The sequence below is a fragment of the Rhynchophorus ferrugineus genome, unplaced genomic scaffold (genome assembly GCF_030347505.1).
Source record: "Rhynchophorus ferrugineus isolate W39M unplaced genomic scaffold, kcgeb_rfMv2 rfM14, whole genome shotgun sequence".
NCBI classification, from domain to species: Eukaryota; Metazoa; Arthropoda; class Insecta; order Coleoptera; family Curculionidae; genus Rhynchophorus; species Rhynchophorus ferrugineus.
In genome coordinates, this window is record NW_027472593.1 from 3,578,996 (window position 1) to 3,599,551 (window position 20,556).

Consider the following 20,556-nt stretch of genomic DNA (forward strand, 5'->3'; position numbering starts at 1 on the left):
TTTAAAATAGGTAAAAATTTAAAATAGTGTTATTAATATCGGATTTCGTTCCAATTCACATTCCAAGTAATATTCGGAATGCTAATTACGTAGCCCTTTGCCAATTGGATTATTTCTTATAGTTTCCGAAATACAAGCAATCGCAATTTTACATTTTAGTCTCTGTTTTTTAAAATTGACCGAAATTTAAAATGAGTCTTATTAATTTCGGATTTCGTTCCAATTCATATTCCAAGTAATAATAGGCGTGCTAATTACGTAGCCGTTTGCCAAATTGGATTATTTCTTATATTTTCCGAGGTACAGACTATCGGAATTTTACATTTTAGCCTCTGCTCTTTAAAATTGACCAAAATTTTACTTCTTATTAATTTGAGATTTCTTTCCAATTCATATACCAAGTAATATTCGGCGTGCTAATTACGTAGCCGTTTGCTAAATTAGATTATTTCTTATTGTTTTCGAGATACAGGCTATCAGAATTTTACATTTTGTTTTTCTGTTTTTCAAAATTGACCAAAATTTTAATAGCCTTATTAATTTCGGATTTCGTTCCAATTCATATTTCCAGTAATATTCGGCGTGCTAATTACGTAGCGGTTTGCCAAATTGAATTATTTATTATGGCTTTCGAGATACAGGCTATCGCAATTTCATATTTTGGTCTCTGTTTTTAAAATAGGTAAAAATTTTAAAATAGTATTATTAACATCGGATTCCGTTCCAATTCACATTCCAAGTAATATTCGGAATGCTAATTACGTAGCCCTTTGCCAATTGGATTATTTCTTATAGTTTCCGAAATACAAGCAATCGCAATTTTACATATTAGTCTCTGTTTTCTAAAATTGACCGAAATTTAAAATGAGTCTTATTAATTTCGGATTTCGTTCCAATTCATATTCCAAGTAATAATAGGCGTGCTAATTACGTAGCCGTTTGCCAAATTGAGTGATTTATTATAGCTTTCGAGATACAGGCTATCGCAATTTTATATTTTAGTCTCTGTCTTTTAAAATAGGCAAAAATTTAAAATAGTATTAATAATAACGGATTTCGTTCCAATTCACATTCCATGTAATATTCGGCGTGCTAATTTCGTAGCCGTTTGCCAAATTGGATTATTCCTTATATTTTCCGAGGTACAGGCTATCGGAATTTTACATTTTAGCCTCTGCTTTTTAAAATTGACCAAAATTTTAAGAGTCTTATTAATTTAAGATATCTTTCCAATTCATATTCCAAGTAATATTCGGCGTGCTGATTACGTAGCCGTTTGCCAAATTGAATTATTTATTATAGCTTTCGAGATACAGGCTATCGCAATTTCATATTATAGTCTCTATTTTTTAAAATAGGTAAAAATTTTAAAATAGTGTTATTAATATCGGATTTTGTTCCAATTCACATTTCAAGTAATATTCGGAATGCTAATTACGTAGCTCTTTGCCAATTGGATTATTTCTTATAGTTTCCGAAATACAAGCAATCGCAATTTTACATTTTAGTCTCTGTTTTTTAAAATTGACCGAAATTTAAAATGAGTCTTATTAATTTCGGATTTCGTTCCAATTCATATTCCAAGTAATAATAGGCGTGCTAATTACGTAGCCGTTTGCCAAATTGGATTATTTCTTATATTTTCCGAGGTACAGACTATCGGAATTTTACATTTTAGCCTCTGCTCTTTAAAATTGACCAAAATTTTAAGAGTCTTATTAATTTGAGATTTCTTTCCAATTCATATACCAAGTAATATTCGGCGTGCTAATTACGTAGCCGTTTGCTAAATTAGATTATTTCTTATTGTTTTCGAGATACAGGCTATCAGAATTTTACATTTTGTTTTTCTGTTTTTTAAAATTGACCAAAATTTTAATAGCCTTATTAATTTCGGGTTTCGTTCCAATTCATATTTCCAGTAATATTCGGCGTGCTAATTACGTAGCGGTTTGATAAATTGAATTATTTATTATGGCTTTCGAGATACATCCTATCGCAATTTCATATTTTGGTCTCTGTTTTTAAAATAGGTAAAAATTTTAAAATAGTATTATTAATATCGGATTCCGTTCCAATTCACATTCCAAGTAATATTCGGAATGCTAATTACGTAGCCCTTTGCCAATTGGATTATTTCTTATAGTTTCCGAAATACAAGCAATCGCAATTTTACATATTAGTCTTTGTTTTTTAAAATTGACCGAAATTTAAAATGAGTCTTATTAATTTCGGATTTCGTTCCAATTCATATTCCAAGTAATAATAGGCGTGGTAATTACGTAGCCATTTGCCAAATTGAATTATTTATTATAGTTTTCGAAGTACAGGAAATCGGAATTTTACATTTAGTCTCTGTTTTTTAAAATTGACCGAAATTTTAAAAGAGCCATTAATTTCGGATTTCGTTCCAATTCATATTCCAAGTAATAATAGGCGTGCTAATTACGTAGCCATTTGCCAAATTGAATTATTTATTATAGTTTCCGAAGTACAGGAAATCGGAATTTTACATTTTAGCCTCTGCTCTTTAAAATTGACCAAAATTTTAAGAGTCTGATTAATTACGGATTTCGTTCCAATTCATATTCCAAGTAATAATAGGCGTGCTAATTACGTAGCCATTTGCCAAATTGAATTATTCATTATAGTTTTCGAGATACAGGCAATTGGAATTTTACATTTTATCCTCTGTTTTTTAAAATTGACGAAAATTTTAAGTCTTATTAATTTGAGATTTCTTTCCAATTCATATTTCAAGTGATGTTCGGAATGCTAATTACGTAGCCCTTTGCCAATTGGATTATTTATTATAGTTTCTGTTTCTTAAAATTGACCGAAATTTTAAAAGAGTCTTATTAATTTCGAATTTCGATCCAACTCATATTCCAAGTAATAATCGGCGTGCTAATTACGTAGCCGTTTGCCAAATTGGATTATTTCTATAGTTTTCGGGATACAGGCTATCGCAATTTTACATTTTAGCCTCTGTTTTTTAAAATTGACCAAAACTTTAAGTCTTATTAATTTGAGATTTCTTTCCAATTCATATTTCAAGTGATGTTCGGTGTGCTAAGTACGTAGCCGTTTGCCATATTGGATTATTTCTTATGGTTTCCGAGGTACAGGCTATCAGAATTTTACATTTTTGTCTCTGTTTTTTAAAATTGACCAAAACTTTAATAGTCTTATTAATTTCGGATTTGGTTCCAATTCATATTCCAAGTAATATTCGGCGTGCTAATTACGTAGCCGTTTGCCAAATTGAATTATTTATTATAGCTTTCGAGATACAGGCTATCGCAATTTTATATTTTAGTCTCTGTTTTTTATAAATGACCAATCTTTTTAAAGCGTATTATTAATATAGGATTTCGTTCCAATTCACATTCCAAGTAATATTCGGAATGCTAATTACGTAGCCCTTTGCCAATTGGATTATTTCTTATAGTTTCCGAAATACAGGCTATCAGAATTTTACATTTTACTCTCTTTTTTTTATAAATGACCAATCTTTTTAAAGCGTATTATTAATATAGGATTTCGTTCCAATTCACATTCCAAGTAATATTCTTTATTCTAATTACGTATCCGTTTACCAAATTGTATTATTTCTTATAGTTTTAGAGATACATTCTATCGGAATTTTACATTTTAGTCTCTGCTTTTTATAATTGACCAAAATTTAAAGAGTCTTATTAATTTCTTATTTCTTTGCAATTCATATTCCAAGTAATATTCGGCGTGCTAATTACGTAGCCGTTTGCCAAATTGGATTATTTCTTATGGTTTTCGATATACAGGCTATCAGAATTTTTATTTTTGTCTCTGTTTTTTAAAATTGACCAAAACTTTAATAGTCTTATTAATTTCGGATTTGGTTGCAATTCATATTCCAAGTAATATTCGGCGTGCTAATTACGTAGCCGTTTGCCAAATTGAATTATTTATTATAGCTTTCGAGATACAGGCTATCGCAATTTTATATTTTAGTCTCTGTTTTTTAAAATAGGCAAAAAGTTTAAAATAGTATTAATAATATCGGATATTCAATTATTCGTTCCAATTCACATTCCAAGTAATATTCGGCGTGCTAATTACGTAGCCGTTTACAAATTGGATTATTTCTTATAATTTCCGAAATACAAGCAATCGCAATTTTACATTTTAGTCTCTGTTTTTTAAAATTGACCGAAATTTAAAATGAGTCTTATTAATTTCGGATTTCGTTCCAATTCATATTCCAAGTAATAATAGGCGTGCAAATTACATAGACGTTTGTCAAATTGGATTATTTCTTATATTTTCCGAGGTACGGGCTATCGGAATTTTACATTTTAGCCTCTGCTCTTTAAAATTGACCAAAATTTTAAGAGACTTATTAATTTCGGATTTCGTTCCAACTCATATTCCAAGTAATAATAGGCGTGCTAATTATGTAGCCGTTTGCCAAATTGGATTATTTCTTATAATTTCCTAAATACAAGCAATCGCAATTTTACATTTTAGTCTCTGTTTTTTAAAATTGACCGAAATTTAAAATGAGTCTTATTAATTTCGGATTTCGTTCCAATTCGTATTCCAAGTAATAATAGGCGTGCTAATTACGTAGCCGTTTGCCAAATTGGATTATTTCTTATATTTTCCGAGGTACAGGCAATCGCAATTTTACATTTTAGTCTCTGTTTTTTAAAATTGACCGAAATTTAAAATGAGTCTTATTAATTTGAGATTTCTTTCCACTTCATATACCAAGTAATATTCGGCGTGCTAATTACGTAGCCGTTTGCTAAATTGGATTATTTCTTATTGTTTTGGAGATACAGGCTATCAGAATTTTACAATTTTTTTTCTGTTTTTTAAAATTGACCAAAATTTTAATAGTCTTATTAATTTCGGATTTCGTTCCAATTCATATTCCAAGTAATATTCGGCGTGCTAATTACGTAGCGGTTTGCCAAATTGAATTATTTATTATGGCTTTCGAGATACAGGCTATCGCAATTTCATATTTTAGTCTCTGTTTTTTAAAATAGGTAAAAATTTTAAAATAGTGTTATTAATATCGGATTTCGTTCCAATTCACATTCCAAGAAATATTCGGAATGCTAATTACGTAGCCCTTTGCTAATTGGATTATTTCTTATAGTTTTCGAAATACAAGCAATCGCAATTTTATATTTTAGTCTCTGTCTTTTAAAATTGACCGAAATTTAAAATGAGTCTTATTAATTTCGAATTTTACATTTTAGTCTCTGTTTTTTAAAATTGACCGAAATTTTAAAAGAGACATTAATTTCGGATTTAGTTCCAATAAATATTCCAAGTAATAATAGGCGTGCTAATTACGTAGCCATTTGCCAGATTGAATTATTTATTATAGTTTTCGAAGTACAGGAAATCGGAATTTTACATTTTAGCCTCTGCTCTTTAAAATTGACCAAAATTTTAAGAGTCTGATTAATTACGGATTTCGTTCCAATTCATATTCCAAGTAATAATAGGCGTGCTAATTACGTAGCCATTTGCCAAATTGAATTATTCATTATAGTTTTCGAGATACAGGCAATTGGAATTTTACATTTTAGCCTTTGTTTTTTAAAATTGACCAAAATTTTAAGTCTTATTAATTTGAGATTTCTTTCCAATTCATATTTCAAGTGATGTTCGGTGTGCTAAGTACGTAGCCGTTTGCCATATTGGATTATTTCTTATGGTTTACGAGGTACAGGCTATCAGAATTTTACATTTTAGTCTCTGCTTTTTGAAATTGACCAAAATTTTAATAGTCTTATTAATTCCGGATTTCGTTCCAATTCACATTCCAAGTAATATTCGGAATGCTAATTACGTAGCCCTTTGCCAATTGGATTATTTATTATAGTTTCTGTTTCTTAAAATTGACCGAAATTTTAAAAGAGCCTTATAAATTTCGGCTTTCGTTAATACTCATATTCCAAGTAATATTCCGCGTGCTAATTACGTAGCCGTTTGTCAAATTGGATTATTTCTTATGGTTTCCGAGGTACAGGCTATCAGAATTTTACATTTTAGTCTCTGCTTTTTAAAATTGACCAAAATTTTAATAGTCTTATTAATTCCGGATTTCGTTCCAATTCACATTCCAAGTAATATTCGGAATGCTAATTACGTAGCCCTTTGCCAATTGGATTATTTATTATAGTTTCTGTTTCTTAAAATTGACCGAAATTTTAAAAGAGTCTTATTAATTTCGAATTTCGATTCAACTCATATTCCAAGTAATAATCGGCGTGCTAATTACGTAGCCGTTTGCCAAATTGGATTATTTCTATAGTTTTCGGGATACAGGCTATCGCAATTTTACATTTTAGTCTCTGTTTTTTAAAATAGGCAAAAATTTTAAAAGAGTATTATTAATATTGGATTTCGTTATAATTCCCATTCCAAGTAATATTCGGCGTGCTAATTACGTGGCCATTTGCCAAATTGAATTATTTATTATAGTTTTCGAGATACAGGATATCGCAATTTTATATTTTAGTCCCTGTTTTTTAAAATAGCAAAAATTTTAAAATAGTATTATTAATATCGGATTTCTTTTCAATTCACATTCCGAGTAATATTCGGAATGCTAATAACGTAGCCCTTTGCCAATTGGATTATTTCTTATAATTTCCGAAATACAAGCAATCGCAATTTTATATTTTAGTCTCTGTTTTTTAAAATTGACCGAAATTTAAAATGAATCTTATTAATTTCGGATTTCGTTCCAATTCATATTCCAAGTAATAATAGGCGTGCTAATTACGTAGCCATTTGCCAAATTGAATTATTTATTATAGTTTTCGAAGTACAGGAAATCGGAATTTTACATTTTAGTCTCTGTTTTTTAAAATTGACCGAAGTTTTAAAAGAGTCATTAATTTCGGATTTCGTTCCTACTCATATTCCAAGTAATAATCATCGTACTAATTACGTAGTCGTATGCCAAATTTTATTATTTCTTATATTTTCCGAGGTACAGGCTATCAGAATTTTACATTTTTTTCTCTGCCTTTTAAAATTGACCAAAATTTCATGAGTCTTATTAATTTCGGTTTTCGTTACAATTCATATTCCAAGTAATATTCGGCGTGCTAATTACGTAGCCGTTTGCCAAATTGAATTATTTATTATAGTTTTCGAGATACAAGATATCGCAATTTTATATTTTAGTCTATGTTTTTTAAAATAGGCAAAAATTTTAAAATAGTATTATTAATGTCGGATTTCTTTTCAATTCACATTCCAAGTATTATTCGGAATGCTAATTACGTAGCCGTTTGCCAAATTGGATTATTTCTTATAATTTCCGAAATACAAGCAATCGCAATTTTACATTTTAGTCTCTGTTTTTTAAAATTGACCGAAATTTAAAATGAGTCTTATTAATTTCGGATTTCGTTCCAATTCATATTCCAAGTAATAATAGGCGTGCAAATTACGTAGACGTTTGTCAAATTGGATAATTTCTTATGGTTTTCGATATACAGGCTATCAGAATTTTTATTTTTGTCTCTGTTTTTTAAAATTGACCAAAACTTTAATAGTCTTATTAATTTCGGATTTGGTTGCAATTCATATTCCAAGTAATATTCGGCGTGCTAATTACGTAGCCGTTTGCCAAATTGAATTATTTATTATAGCTTTCGAGATACAGGCTATCGCAATTTTATATTTTAGTCTCTGTTTTTTAAAATAGGCAAAAAGTTTAAAATAGTATTAATAATATCGGATTTCGTTCCAATTCACATTCCAAGTAATATTCGGCGTGCTAATTACGTAGCCGTTTGCCAAATTGGATTATTTCTTATAATTTCCGAAATACAAGCAATCGCAATTTTACATTTTAGTCTCTGTTTTTTAAAATTGACCGAAATTTAAAATGAGTCTTATTAATTTCGGATTTCGTTCCAATTCATATTCCAAGTAATAATAGGCGTGCAAATTACGTAGACGTTTGTCAAATTGGATAATTTCTTATATTTTCCGAGGCACAGGCTATTAGAATTTTACATTTTAGTCTCTGCTTTTTATAATTGACCAAAATTTTAAAAGAGTCTTATTAATTTCAGGTTTCGTTACAATTCATATTCCAAGTGGTATTCGGCGTGCTAATTACTTAGCCGTTTTCCAAATTGGATTATTTCTTATAGTTCTCGACATACAGGCTATCGCAATTTTATATTTTAGTCTCTGTTTTTTAAAATAGGCAAAAATTTTAAAATAGTATTATTAATATCGGATTTCGTTCCAATTCACATTCCAAGTAATAATCGGAATGCTAATTACGTAGCCCTTTGCCAATTGGATTATTTCTTATAGTTTCTGAAATACAGGCAATCGCAATTTTACATTTTGTCTCTGTTTTTTAAAATTGACCAAAATTTTAAGTCTTATTAATTTGAGATTTCTTTCCAATTCATATTCCAAGTAATGTTCGGTGTGCTAAGTACGTAGCCGTTTGCCATATTGGATTATTTCTTATTGTTTTCGAGATACAGGCTATCAGAATTTTACATTTTGTTTTTGTGTTTTTTAAAATTGACCAAAATTTTAATAGACTTATAATTTCGGATTTCGTTCCAATTCATATTTCCAGTAATATTCGGCGTGCTAATTACGTAGCGGTTTGCCAAATTGAATTATTTATTATGGCTTTCGAGATACAGGCTATCGCAATTTCATATTTTGGTCTCTGTTTTTAAAATAGGTAAAAATTTTAAAATAGTATTATTAATATCGGATTTCGTTCCAATTCATATTCCAAGTAATAATAGGCGTGCTAATTATGTAGCCGTTTGCCAAATTGGATTATTTCTTATATTTTCCGAGGTACAGGCTATCGGAATTTTACATTTTAGCCTCTGCTCTTTAAAATTGACCAAAATTTTAACAGTCTTATTAATTTCGGATTTCGTTCCAATTCATATTCCAAGTAATATTCGGCGTGCTAATTACGTAGCCGTTTGCCAAATTGAGTGATTTATCGCAATTTTATATTTTAGTCTCTGTCTTTTAAAATAGGCAAAAATTTAAAATAGTATTAATAATATCGGATTTCGTTCCAATTCACATTCCATGTAATATTCGGCGTGCTAATTTCGTAGCCGTTTGCCAAATTGGATTATTTCTTATATTTTCCGAGGTACAGGCTATCGGAATTTTACATTTTAGCCTCTGCTTTTTAAAATTGACCAAAATTTTAAGATTCTTATTAATTTAAGATATCTTTCCAATTCATATTCCAAGTAATATTCGGCGTGCTGATTACGTAGCCGTTTGCCAAATTGAATTATTTATTATAGCTTTCGACATACAGGCTATCGCAATTTCATATTATAGTCTCTATTTTTTAAAATAGGTAAAAATTTTAAAATAGTGTTATTAATATCGGATTTCGTTCCAATTCACATTCCAAGTAATATTCGGAATGCTAATTACGTAGCCCTTTGCCAATTGGATTATTTCTTATAGTTTCCGAAATATAAGCAATCGCAATTTTACATTTTAGTCTCTGTTTTTTAATATTGACCGAAATTTAAAATGAGTCTTATTAATTTCGGATTTCGTTCCAATTCATATTCCAAGTAATAATAGGCGTGCTAATTACGTAGCCGTTTGCCAAATTGGATTATTTCTTATATTTTCCGAGGTACAGACTATCGGAATTTTACATTTTAGCCTCTGCTCTTTAAAATTGACCAAAATTTTAAGAGTCTTATTAATTTGAGATTTCTTTCCAATTCATATACCAAGCAATATTCGGCGTGCTAATTACGTAGCCGTTTGCTAAATTAGATTATTTCTTATTGTTTTCGAGATACAGGCTATCAGAATTTTACATTTTGTTTTTCTGTTTTTTAAAATTGACCAACATTTTAATAGCCTTATTAATTTCGGGTTTCGTTCCAGTTCATATTTCCAGTAATATTCGGCGTGCTAATTACGTAGCGGTTTGATAAATTGAATTATTTATTATGGCTTTCGAGATACAGGCTATCGCAAATTCATATTTTGGTCTCTGTTTTTAAAATGGGTAAAAATTTTAAAATAGTATTATTAATATCGGATTCCGTTCCAATTCACATTCCAAGTAATATTCGGAATGCTAATTACGTAGCCCTTTGCCAATTGGATTATTTCTTATAGTTTCCGAAATACAAGCAATCGCAATTTTACATATTAGTCTTTGTTTTTTAAAATTGACCGAAATTTAAAATGAGTCTTATTAATTTCGGATTTCGTTCCAATTCATATTCCAAGTAATAATAATCGTGCTAATAATGTAGCCGTTTGCCAAATTGGATTATTTCTTATATTTTCCGAGGTACAGGCTATCGGAATTTTACATTTTAGCCTCTGCTCTTTAAAATTGCCAAAATTTTAAAAGTCTTATTAATTTCGGATTTCGTTCCAATTCATATTCCAAGTAATAATAGGCGTGCTAATTACGTAGCCATTTGCCAAATTGAATTATTCATTATAGTTTTCGAGATACAGGCAATTGGAATTTTACATTTTAGTCTCTGTTTTTTAAAATTGACCAAAATTTTAAGTCTTATTAATTTGAGATGTCTTTCCAATTCATATTCCAAGTAATGTTCGGTGGGCTAAGTACGTAGCCGTTTGCCATATTGGATTAATTCTTATGGTTTACGAGGTACAGGCTATCAGAATTTTACATTTTAGTCTCTGCTTTTTAAAATTGACCAAAATTTTAATAGTCTTATTAATTTCGGATTTCGTTCCAATTCACATTCCAAGTAATATTCGGAATGCTAATTACGTAGCCCTTTGCGAATTGGATTATTTCTTATAGTTTCTGTTTCCTAAAATTGACCGAAATTTTAAAAGAGTCTTATTAATTTCGGATTTCGATCCAACTCATATTCCAAGTAATAATCGGCGTGCTAATTACGTAGCCGTTTGCCAAATTGGATTATTTCTATACTTTTCGGGATACAGGCTATCCCAATTTTACATTTTAGTCTCTGTTTTTTAAAATAGGCAAAAATATTAAAAGAGTATTATTAATATTGGATTTCGTTATAATTCCCATTCCAAGTAATATTCGGAGTGCTAATTACGTAGCCGTTTGCCAAATTGAATTATTTATTATAGTTTTCGAGATACAGGATATCGCAATTTTATATTTTAGTCCCTGTTTTATAAAATAGCAAAAATTTTAAAATAGTATTATTAATATCGGATTTCGTTCCAATTCATATACCAAGTAATATTCGGCGTGCTGATTACGTAGCCGTTTGCCAAATTGAATTATTTATTATAGCTTTCGAGATACAGGCTATCGCAATTTCATACTATAGTCTCTGTTTTTTAAAATAGGTAAAAATTTAAAATAGTGTTATTAATATCGGATTTCGTTCCAATTCACATTCCAAGTAATATTCGGAATGCTAATTACGTAGCCCTTTGCCAATTGGATTATTTCTTATAGTTTCCGAAATACAAGCAATCGCAATTTTACATTTTAGTCTCTGTTTTTTAAAATTGACCGAAATTTAAAATGAGTCTTATTAATTTCGGATTTCGTTCCAATTCATATTCCAAGTAATAATAGGCGTGCTAGTTACGTAGCCGTTTGCCAAATTGAGTGATTTATTATAGCTTTCGAGATACAGGCTATCGCAATTTTATATTTTAGTCTCTGTCTTTTAAAATAGGCAAAAATTTAAAATAGTATTAATAATAACGGATTTCGTTCCAATTCACATTCCATGTAATATTCGGCGTGCTAATTTCGTAGCCGTTTGCCAAATTGGATTATTCCTTATATTTTCCGAGGTACAGGCTATCGGAATTTTACATTTTAGCCTCTGCTTTTTAAAATTGACCAAAATTTTAAGAGTCTTATTAATTTAAGATATCTTTCCAATTCATATTCCAAGTAATATTCGGCGTGCTGATTACGTAGCCGTTTGCCAAATTGAATTATTTATTATAGCTTTCGAGATACAGGCTATCGCAATTTCATATTATAGTCTCTATTTTTTAAAATAGGTAAAAATTTTAAAATAGTGTTATTAATATCGGATTTTGTTCCAATTCACATTCCAAGTAATATTCGGAATGCTAATTACGTAGCTCTTTGCCAATTGGATTATTTCTTATAGTTTCCGAAATACAAGCAATCGCAATTTTACATTTTAGTCTCTGTTTTTTAAAATTGACCGAAATTTAAAATGAGTCTTATTAATTTCGGATTTCGTTCCAATTCATATTCCAAGTAATAATAGGCGTGCTAATTACGTAGCCGTTTGCCAAATTGGATTATTTCTTATATTTTCCGAGGTACAGACTATCGGAATTTTACATTTTAGCCTCTGCTCTTTAAAATTGACCAAAATTTTAAGAGTCTTATTAATTTGAGATTTCTTTCCAATTCATATACCAAGTAATATTCGGCGTGCTAATTACGTAGCCGTTTGCTAAATTAGATTATTTCTTATTGTTTTCGAGATACAGGCTATCAGAATTTTACATTTTGTTTTTCTGTTTTTTAAAATTGACCAAAATTTTAATAGCCTTATTAATTTCGGGTTTCGTTCCAATTCATATTTCCAGTAATATTCGGCGTGCTAATTACGTAGCGGTTTGATAAATTGAATTATTTATTATGGCTTTCGAGATACATCCTATCGCAATTTCATATTTTGGTCTCTGTTTTTAAAATAGGTAAAAATTTTAAAATAGTATTATTAATATCGGATTCCGTTCCAATTCACATTCCAAGTAATATTCGGAATGCTAATTACGTAGCCCTTTGCCAATTGGATTATTTCTTATAGTTTCCGAAATACAAGCAATCGCAATTTTACATATTAGTCTTTGTTTTTTAAAATTGACCGAAATTTAAAATGAGTCTTATTAATTTCGGATTTCGTTCCAATTCATATTCCAAGTAATAATAGGCGTGGTAATTACGTAGCCATTTGCCAAATTGAATTATTTATTATAGTTTTCGAAGTACAGGAAATCGGAATTTTACATTTAGTCTCTGTTTTTTAAAATTGACCGAAATTTTAAAAGAGCCATTAATTTCGGATTTCGTTCCAATTCATATTCCAAGTAATAATAGGCGTGCTAATTACGTAGCCATTTGCCAAATTGAATTATTTATTATAGTTTCCGAAGTACAGGAAATCGGAATTTTACATTTTAGCCTCTGCTCTTTAAAATTGACCAAAATTTTAAGAGTCTGATTAATTACGGATTTCGTTCCAATTCATATTCCAAGTAATAATAGGCGTGCTAATTACGTAGCCATTTGCCAAATTGAATTATTCATTATAGTTTTCGAGATACAGGCAATTGGAATTTTACATTTTATCCTCTGTTTTTTAAAATTGACGAAAATTTTAAGTCTTATTAATTTGAGATTTCTTTCCAATTCATATTTCAAGTGATGTTCGGAATGCTAATTACGTAGCCCTTTGCCAATTGGATTATTTATTATAGTTTCTGTTTCTTAAAATTGACCGAAATTTTAAAAGAGTCTTATTAATTTCGAATTTCGATCCAACTCATATTCCAAGAAATAATCGGCGTGCTAATTACGTAGCCGTTTGCCAAATTGGATTATTTCTATAGTTTTCGGGATACAGGCTATCGCAATTTTACATTTTAGCCTCTGTTTTTTAAAATTGACCAAAACTTTAAGTCTTATTAATTTGAGATTTCTTTCCAATTCATATTTCAAGTGATGTTCGGTGTGCTAAGTACGTAGCCGTTTGCCATATTGGATTATTTCTTATGGTTTCCGAGGTACAGGCTATCAGAATTTTACATTTTTGTCTCTGTTTTTTAAAATTGACCAAAACTTTAATAGTCTTATTAATTTCGGATTTGGTTCCAATTCATATTCCAAGTAATATTCGGCGTGCTAATTACGTAGCCGTTTGCCAAATTGAATTATTTATTATAGCTTTCGAGATACAGGCTATCGCAATTTTATATTTTAGTCTCTGTTTTTTATAAATGACCAATCTTTTTAAAGCGTATTATTAATATAGGATTTCGTTCCAATTCACATTCCAAGTAATATTCGGAATGCTAATTACGTAGCCCTTTGCCAATTGGATTATTTCTTATAGTTTCCGAAATACAGGCTATCAGAATTTTACATTTTACTCTCTTTTTTTTATAAATGACCAATCTTTTTAAAGCGTATTATTAATATAGGATTTCGTTCCAATTCACATTCCAAGTAATATTCTTTATTCTAATTACGTATCCGTTTACCAAATTGTATTATTTCTTATAGTTTTAGAGATACATTCTATCGGAATTTTACATTTTAGTCTCTGCTTTTTATAATTGACCAAAATTTAAAGAGTCTTATTAATTTCTTATTTCTTTGCAATTCATATTCCAAGTAATATTCGGCGTGCTAATTACGTAGCCGTTTGCCAAATTGGATTATTTCTTATGGTTTTCGATATACAGGCTATCAGAATTTTTATTTTTGTCTCTGTTTTTTAAAATTGACCAAAACTTTAATAGTCTTATTAATTTCGGATTTGGTTGCAATTCATATTCCAAGTAATATTCGGCGTGCTAATTACGTAGCCGTTTGCCAAATTGAATTATTTATTAAAGCTTTCGAGATACAGGCTATCGCAATTTTATATTTTAGTCTCTGTTTTTTAAAATAGGCAAAAAGTTTAAAATAGTATTAATAATATCGGATTTCGTTCCAATTCACATTCCAAGTAATATTCGGCGTGCTAATTACGTAGCCGTTTGCCAAATTGAATTATTTCTTATAATTTCCGAAATACAAGCAATCGCAATTTTACATTTTAGTCTCTGTTTTTTAAAATTGACCGAAATTTAAAATGAGTCTTATTAATTTCGGATTTCGTTCCAATTCATATTCCAAGTAATAATAGGCGTGCTAATTATGTAGCCGTTTGCCAAATAGGATTATTTCTTATATTTTCCTAGGTACAGGCTATCGGAATTTTCCATTTTAATCTTTGTTTTTTAAAATTGACCGAAATTTTAAAAGAGTCTTATTAATTTCGGATTTCGTTCCAATTCACATTCCAAGTAATATTTGGCGTGCTAATTACGTAGCCGTTTGCCAAATTGGATTATTTCTTATAGTTTTCTAGATACAGGCTATCGGAATTTTACAATTAACTCTTTGTTTTTTAAAACAGGCAATAATTTTAAAAGAGTATTATTAATATCGGATTTCGTTCCAACTAATATTCCAAGTAATATTCGGCGTGCTAATTTCTTAGCCCTTTGCCAATTGAATTATTTCTTATAGTTTCCGAAATACAGGCAATCGGAATTTTACATTTTGGTCTCTGTTTTTCAAAATTGACCAATATTTTAATAGTCTTATTAATTTCGGGTTTCGTTCCAATTCACTTCCAAGTAATAATCGGAATGCTAATTACGTAGCCCTTTGCCAATTGGATTATTTCTTATAGTTTCCGAAATACAGGCAATCGCAATTTTACATTTTGTCTCTGTTTTTCAAAAATTGACCGAAATTTTAAAAGAGTCTTATTAATATCGGATTTCGAACCAACCCATATTCCAAGTAATAATCGGCGTGCTAATTGCGTAGCCGTTTGCCAAATTGGATTATTTCTATAGTTTTCGAGATACAGGCAATCGGAATTTTACATTTTGGTCTCTGTTTTTCAAAATTGACCAATATTTTAATAGTCTTATTAATTTCGGATTTCGTTCCAATTCATATTCCAAGTTATAATAGGCGTGCTAATTACGTAGCTATTTGCCAAATTGAATTATTTATTATAGTTTTCGAAGTACAGGAAATCGGAATTTTACATTTTAGTCTCTGTTTTTTAAAATTGACCGAAATTTTAAAAGAGTCATTAATTTCGGATTTCGTTCCTACTCATATTCCAAGTAATATTCATCGTACTAATTACGTAGTCGTATGCCAAATTTTATTATTTCTTATATTTTCCGAGGTACAGGCTATCAGAATTTTACATTTTTTTTCCTCTGCCTTTTAAAATTGACCAAAATTTCATGAGTATAATTAATTTCGGATTTCGTTACAATTCATATTCCAAGTAATAATCGGCGTGCTAATTACGTAGCCGTTTGCCAAATTGAATTATTTATTATAGTTTTCGAGATACAGGATATCGCAATTTTATATTTTAGTCTACGTTTTTTAAAATAGGCAAAAATTTTAAAATAGTATTATTAATATCGGATTTCTCTTCAATTCACATTCCAAGTAATATTCGGAATGCTAATTACGTAGCCCTTTGCCAATTGGATTATTTCTTATAGTTTCCGAAATACAAGCAATCGCAATTTTATATTTTAGTCTCTGTTTTTTAAAATTGACCGAAATTTAAAATGAGTCTTATTAATTTCGGATTTCGTTCCAATTCATATTCCAAGTAATAATAGGCGTGCTAATTACGTAGCCATTTGCCAAATTGAATTATTTATTATAGTTTTCGAAGTACAGGAAATCGGAATTTTACATTTTAGTCTCTGTTTTTTTAAATTGACCGAAATTTTAAAAGAGTCATTAATTTCGAATTTCGTTCCTACACATATTCCAAGTAATGATCATCGTACTAATTACGTAGTCGTATGCCAAATTTTATTATTTCTTATATTTTCCGAGGTACAGGCTATAAGAATTTTACATTTTTTTCTCTGCCTTTTAAAATTGACCAAAATTTCATGAGTCTTATTAATTTCGGATTTCGTTACAATTCATATTCCAAGTAATATTCGGCGTGCTAATTACGTAGCCGTTTGCCAAATTGAATTATTTATTATAGTTTTCGAGATACAGGATATCGCAATTTTATATTTTAGTCTATGTTTTTTAAAATAGGCAAAAATTTTAAAATAGTATTATTAATTTCGGATTTCTTTTCAATTCACATTCCAAGTAATATTCGGAATGCTAATTACGTAGCCCTTTGCCAATTGGATTATTTCTTATAGTTTCCGAAATACAGGCTATCAGAATTTTACATTTTACTCTCTGTTTTTTATAAATGACCAATCTTTTTAAAGCGTATTATTAATATAGGATTTCGTTCCAATTCACATTCCAAGTAATATTCTTTATTCTAATTACGTATCCGTTTACCAAATTGTATTATTTCTTATAGTTTTAGAGATACATTCTATCGGAATTTTACATTTTAGTCTCTGCTTTTTATAATTGACCAAAATTTTAAGAGTCTTATTAATTTCTTATTTCTTTGCAATTCATATTCCAAGTAATATTCGGCGTGCTAATTACGTAGCCGTTTGCCAAATTTGATTATTTCTTATAGTTTCCGAAATACAGGCTATCGGAATTTTACATTTTACTCTCTGTTTTTTATAATTGAGCAATATTTTAAAAGAGTATTATTAATATAGGATTTCGTTCCTATTCACATTCAAATTAATATTCTTCGTGCTAATTACTTATACGTTTATTAAATTGGACTATATCTTATAGTTTTAGAGATACAGGCTATCGGAATTTTACATTTTAGTCTCTGCCTTTTATAATTGATCAAAATTTTAAAAGAGTATTATTAATATCGGATTTCGTTATAATTCCCATTCCAAGCAATATTCGGCGTGCTAATTACGTAGCCGTTTTCCAAATTGGATTATTTCTTATAGTTTTCGACATACAGGCTATCGCAATTTTATATTTTAGTCTCTGTTTTTTAAAATAGGCAAAAATTTTAAAATAGAATTATTAATATCGGATTTCGTTCCAATTCATATTACAAGTAATAATATTCGGCATAATAATTACGTAGCCGTTTGCCAGATCGAATTATTTATTATAGTTTTCGAGATACAGGCTATCGTAATTTTATATTTTAGACTCTGTTTTTTAATATAGGCAATAATTTTGAAATAATAATATTAATATCGGCTTTCGCTCCAATTCACATCCCAAGTAATATTCGGCATGCTAATTACGTAGCCGTTTGCCATATTGGATTATTTTTTATGGTTTCCGAGGTACAGGCTATCGGAATTTTACATTTTAGTGTCTGCATTTTAAAATTGACCAAAATTTTAAGAGTCTTATTAATTTCAGATTTCTTTAAAATTCATATTCCAAGTAATATACGGCGTGCTGATTACGTAGCCGTTTGCTAAATTGGATTATTTCTTATAGTTTGCGAGATAAAGGCTATCAGAATTTTACATTTTTTTTTTCTGTTTTTTAAAATTGACCAAAATTTTAACAGTCTTATTAATTTCGGATTTCACTCCAATTCATATTCCAAGTAATATTCGGCGTGCTAATTACGTAGCCGTTTGCCAAATTGAATTATTTATTATAGCTTTCGAGATACAGGCTATCGCAATTTCATATTTTAGTCTCTGTTTTTTAAAATAGGTAAAAATTTTAAAATAGTATTATTAATATCGGATTTCGTTCCAATTCACATTCCAAGTAATATTCGTAATACTAATTACGTAGCCCTTTGCCAATTGGATTATTTCTTATAGTTTCCCAAATACAGGCAATAGCAATTTTACATTTTAGTCTCTGTTTTTTAAAATTGACCGAAATTTAAAAAGAGTCTTATTAATTTCGGATTTCGTTGCAATTCATATTCCAAGTAATAAAACGCGTGTTAATTACGTAGCCATTTGCAAATTGAATTATTCATTATAGTTTTCGAGATACAGGCAATTGGAATTTTACATTTTAGTCTCTGTTTTTTAAAATTGACCGAAATTTTAAGAGTCTTATAAATTTCGGCTTTCGTTAATACTCATATTCCAAGTAATATTCCGCGTGCTAATTACGTAGCCGTTTGTCAAATTGGATTATTTCTTATGGTTTCCGAAGTACAGGCTATCGGAATTTTACATTTTAGTCTCTGCTTTTTAAAATTGACCAAAATTTTAATAGTCTTATTAATTTCGGATTTCGTTGCAATTCATATTCCAGGTAATATTCGGCGTGCTAATTACCTATCCGTTTGCTAATTTGGATTATTACTTACAGTTTTCGAGATACAGTCTATCAAATTTTTTTATATTTTAGTCTCTGTTTTTTAAAATAGGCAAAAATTTTAAAATAGTATTTTTAATATCGGACTTCGTTCCAATTCACATTCCAAGTAATATTCGGAATGCTAATTACGTAGCCCTTTGCCAATTGGATTATTTCTTATAGTTTCCGAAATACAGGCAATCGGAATTTTACATTTTAGTCTCTGTTTTATAAAATTGACCAAAATTTTAAGAGTCTTATTAATTTCGGATTTCGTTCCACTTCATATTCCAAGTAATAATCGGTGTGCTAATTACGTAGCCATTTGCCAAATTGAATTATTTATTATAGTTTTCGAGATACAGGCAATCGGAATTTTACATTTTAGTCTCTGTTTGTTAAATTTGACCGAAATATTAAAAGAGTCTTATTAATTTCGGATTTCGTTCCAACTCATATTCCAAGTAATATTTGGCGCGCTAATTGCGTAGCCGTTTGCCAAATTGAATAATTTCTATAGTTTTCGAGATACAGGCTATCGGAATTTTACATTTTAGTCTCTGTTTTTTAAAATAGGTAAACATTTTAAAATAGTATTATTAATATCGGATTTCGTTCCAATTCACATTCCAAGTAATAATCGGAATGTTAATTACGTAGAGCTTTGCCAATTGGATTATTTCTTATAGTTTCCGAAATACAGGCAATCGCAATTTTACATTTTGTCTCTGTTTTTTAAAATTGACCGAAATTTAAAATGAGTCTTATTAATTTCGGATTTCCTTCCAATTCATATTCCAAGTAATAATAAGCGTGCTAATTATGTAGCCGTTTGCCAAATAGGATTATTTCTTATATTTTCCGAGGTACAGGCTATCGGAATTTTCCATTTTAATCTTTGTTTTTTAAAATTGTCCGAAATTTTAAAAGAGTCTTATTAATTTCGGATTTCGTTCCAATTCACATTCCAAGTAATATTTGGCGTGCTAATTACGTAGCCGTTTGCCAAATTGGATTATTTCTTATAGTTTTCTAGATACAGGCTATCGGAATTTTACAATTTACTCTTTGTTTTTTAAAATAGGCAATAATTTTAAAAGAGTATTATTAATATCAGATTTCGTTCCAACTAATATTCCAAGTAATATTCGGCGTGCTAATTACTTAGCCCTTTGCCAATTGAATTATTTCTTATAGTTTCCGAAATAGAGGCAATCGGAATTTTACATTTTGGTCTCTGTTTTTCAAAATTGACCAATATTTTAATAGTCTTATTAATTTCGGGTTTCGTTCCAATTCACATTCCAAGTAATATTTGGCGTGCTAATTACGTAGCCGTTTGCCAAATTGGATTATTTCTTATATTTTCCGAGGTACAGGCTATCGGAATTTTACATTTTAGCCTCTGCTTTTTAAAATTGACCAAAATTTTAAGAGTCTTATTAATTTAAGATATCTTTCCAATTCATATTCCAAGTAATATTCGGCGTGCTGATTACGTAGCCGTTTGCCAAATTGAATTATTTATT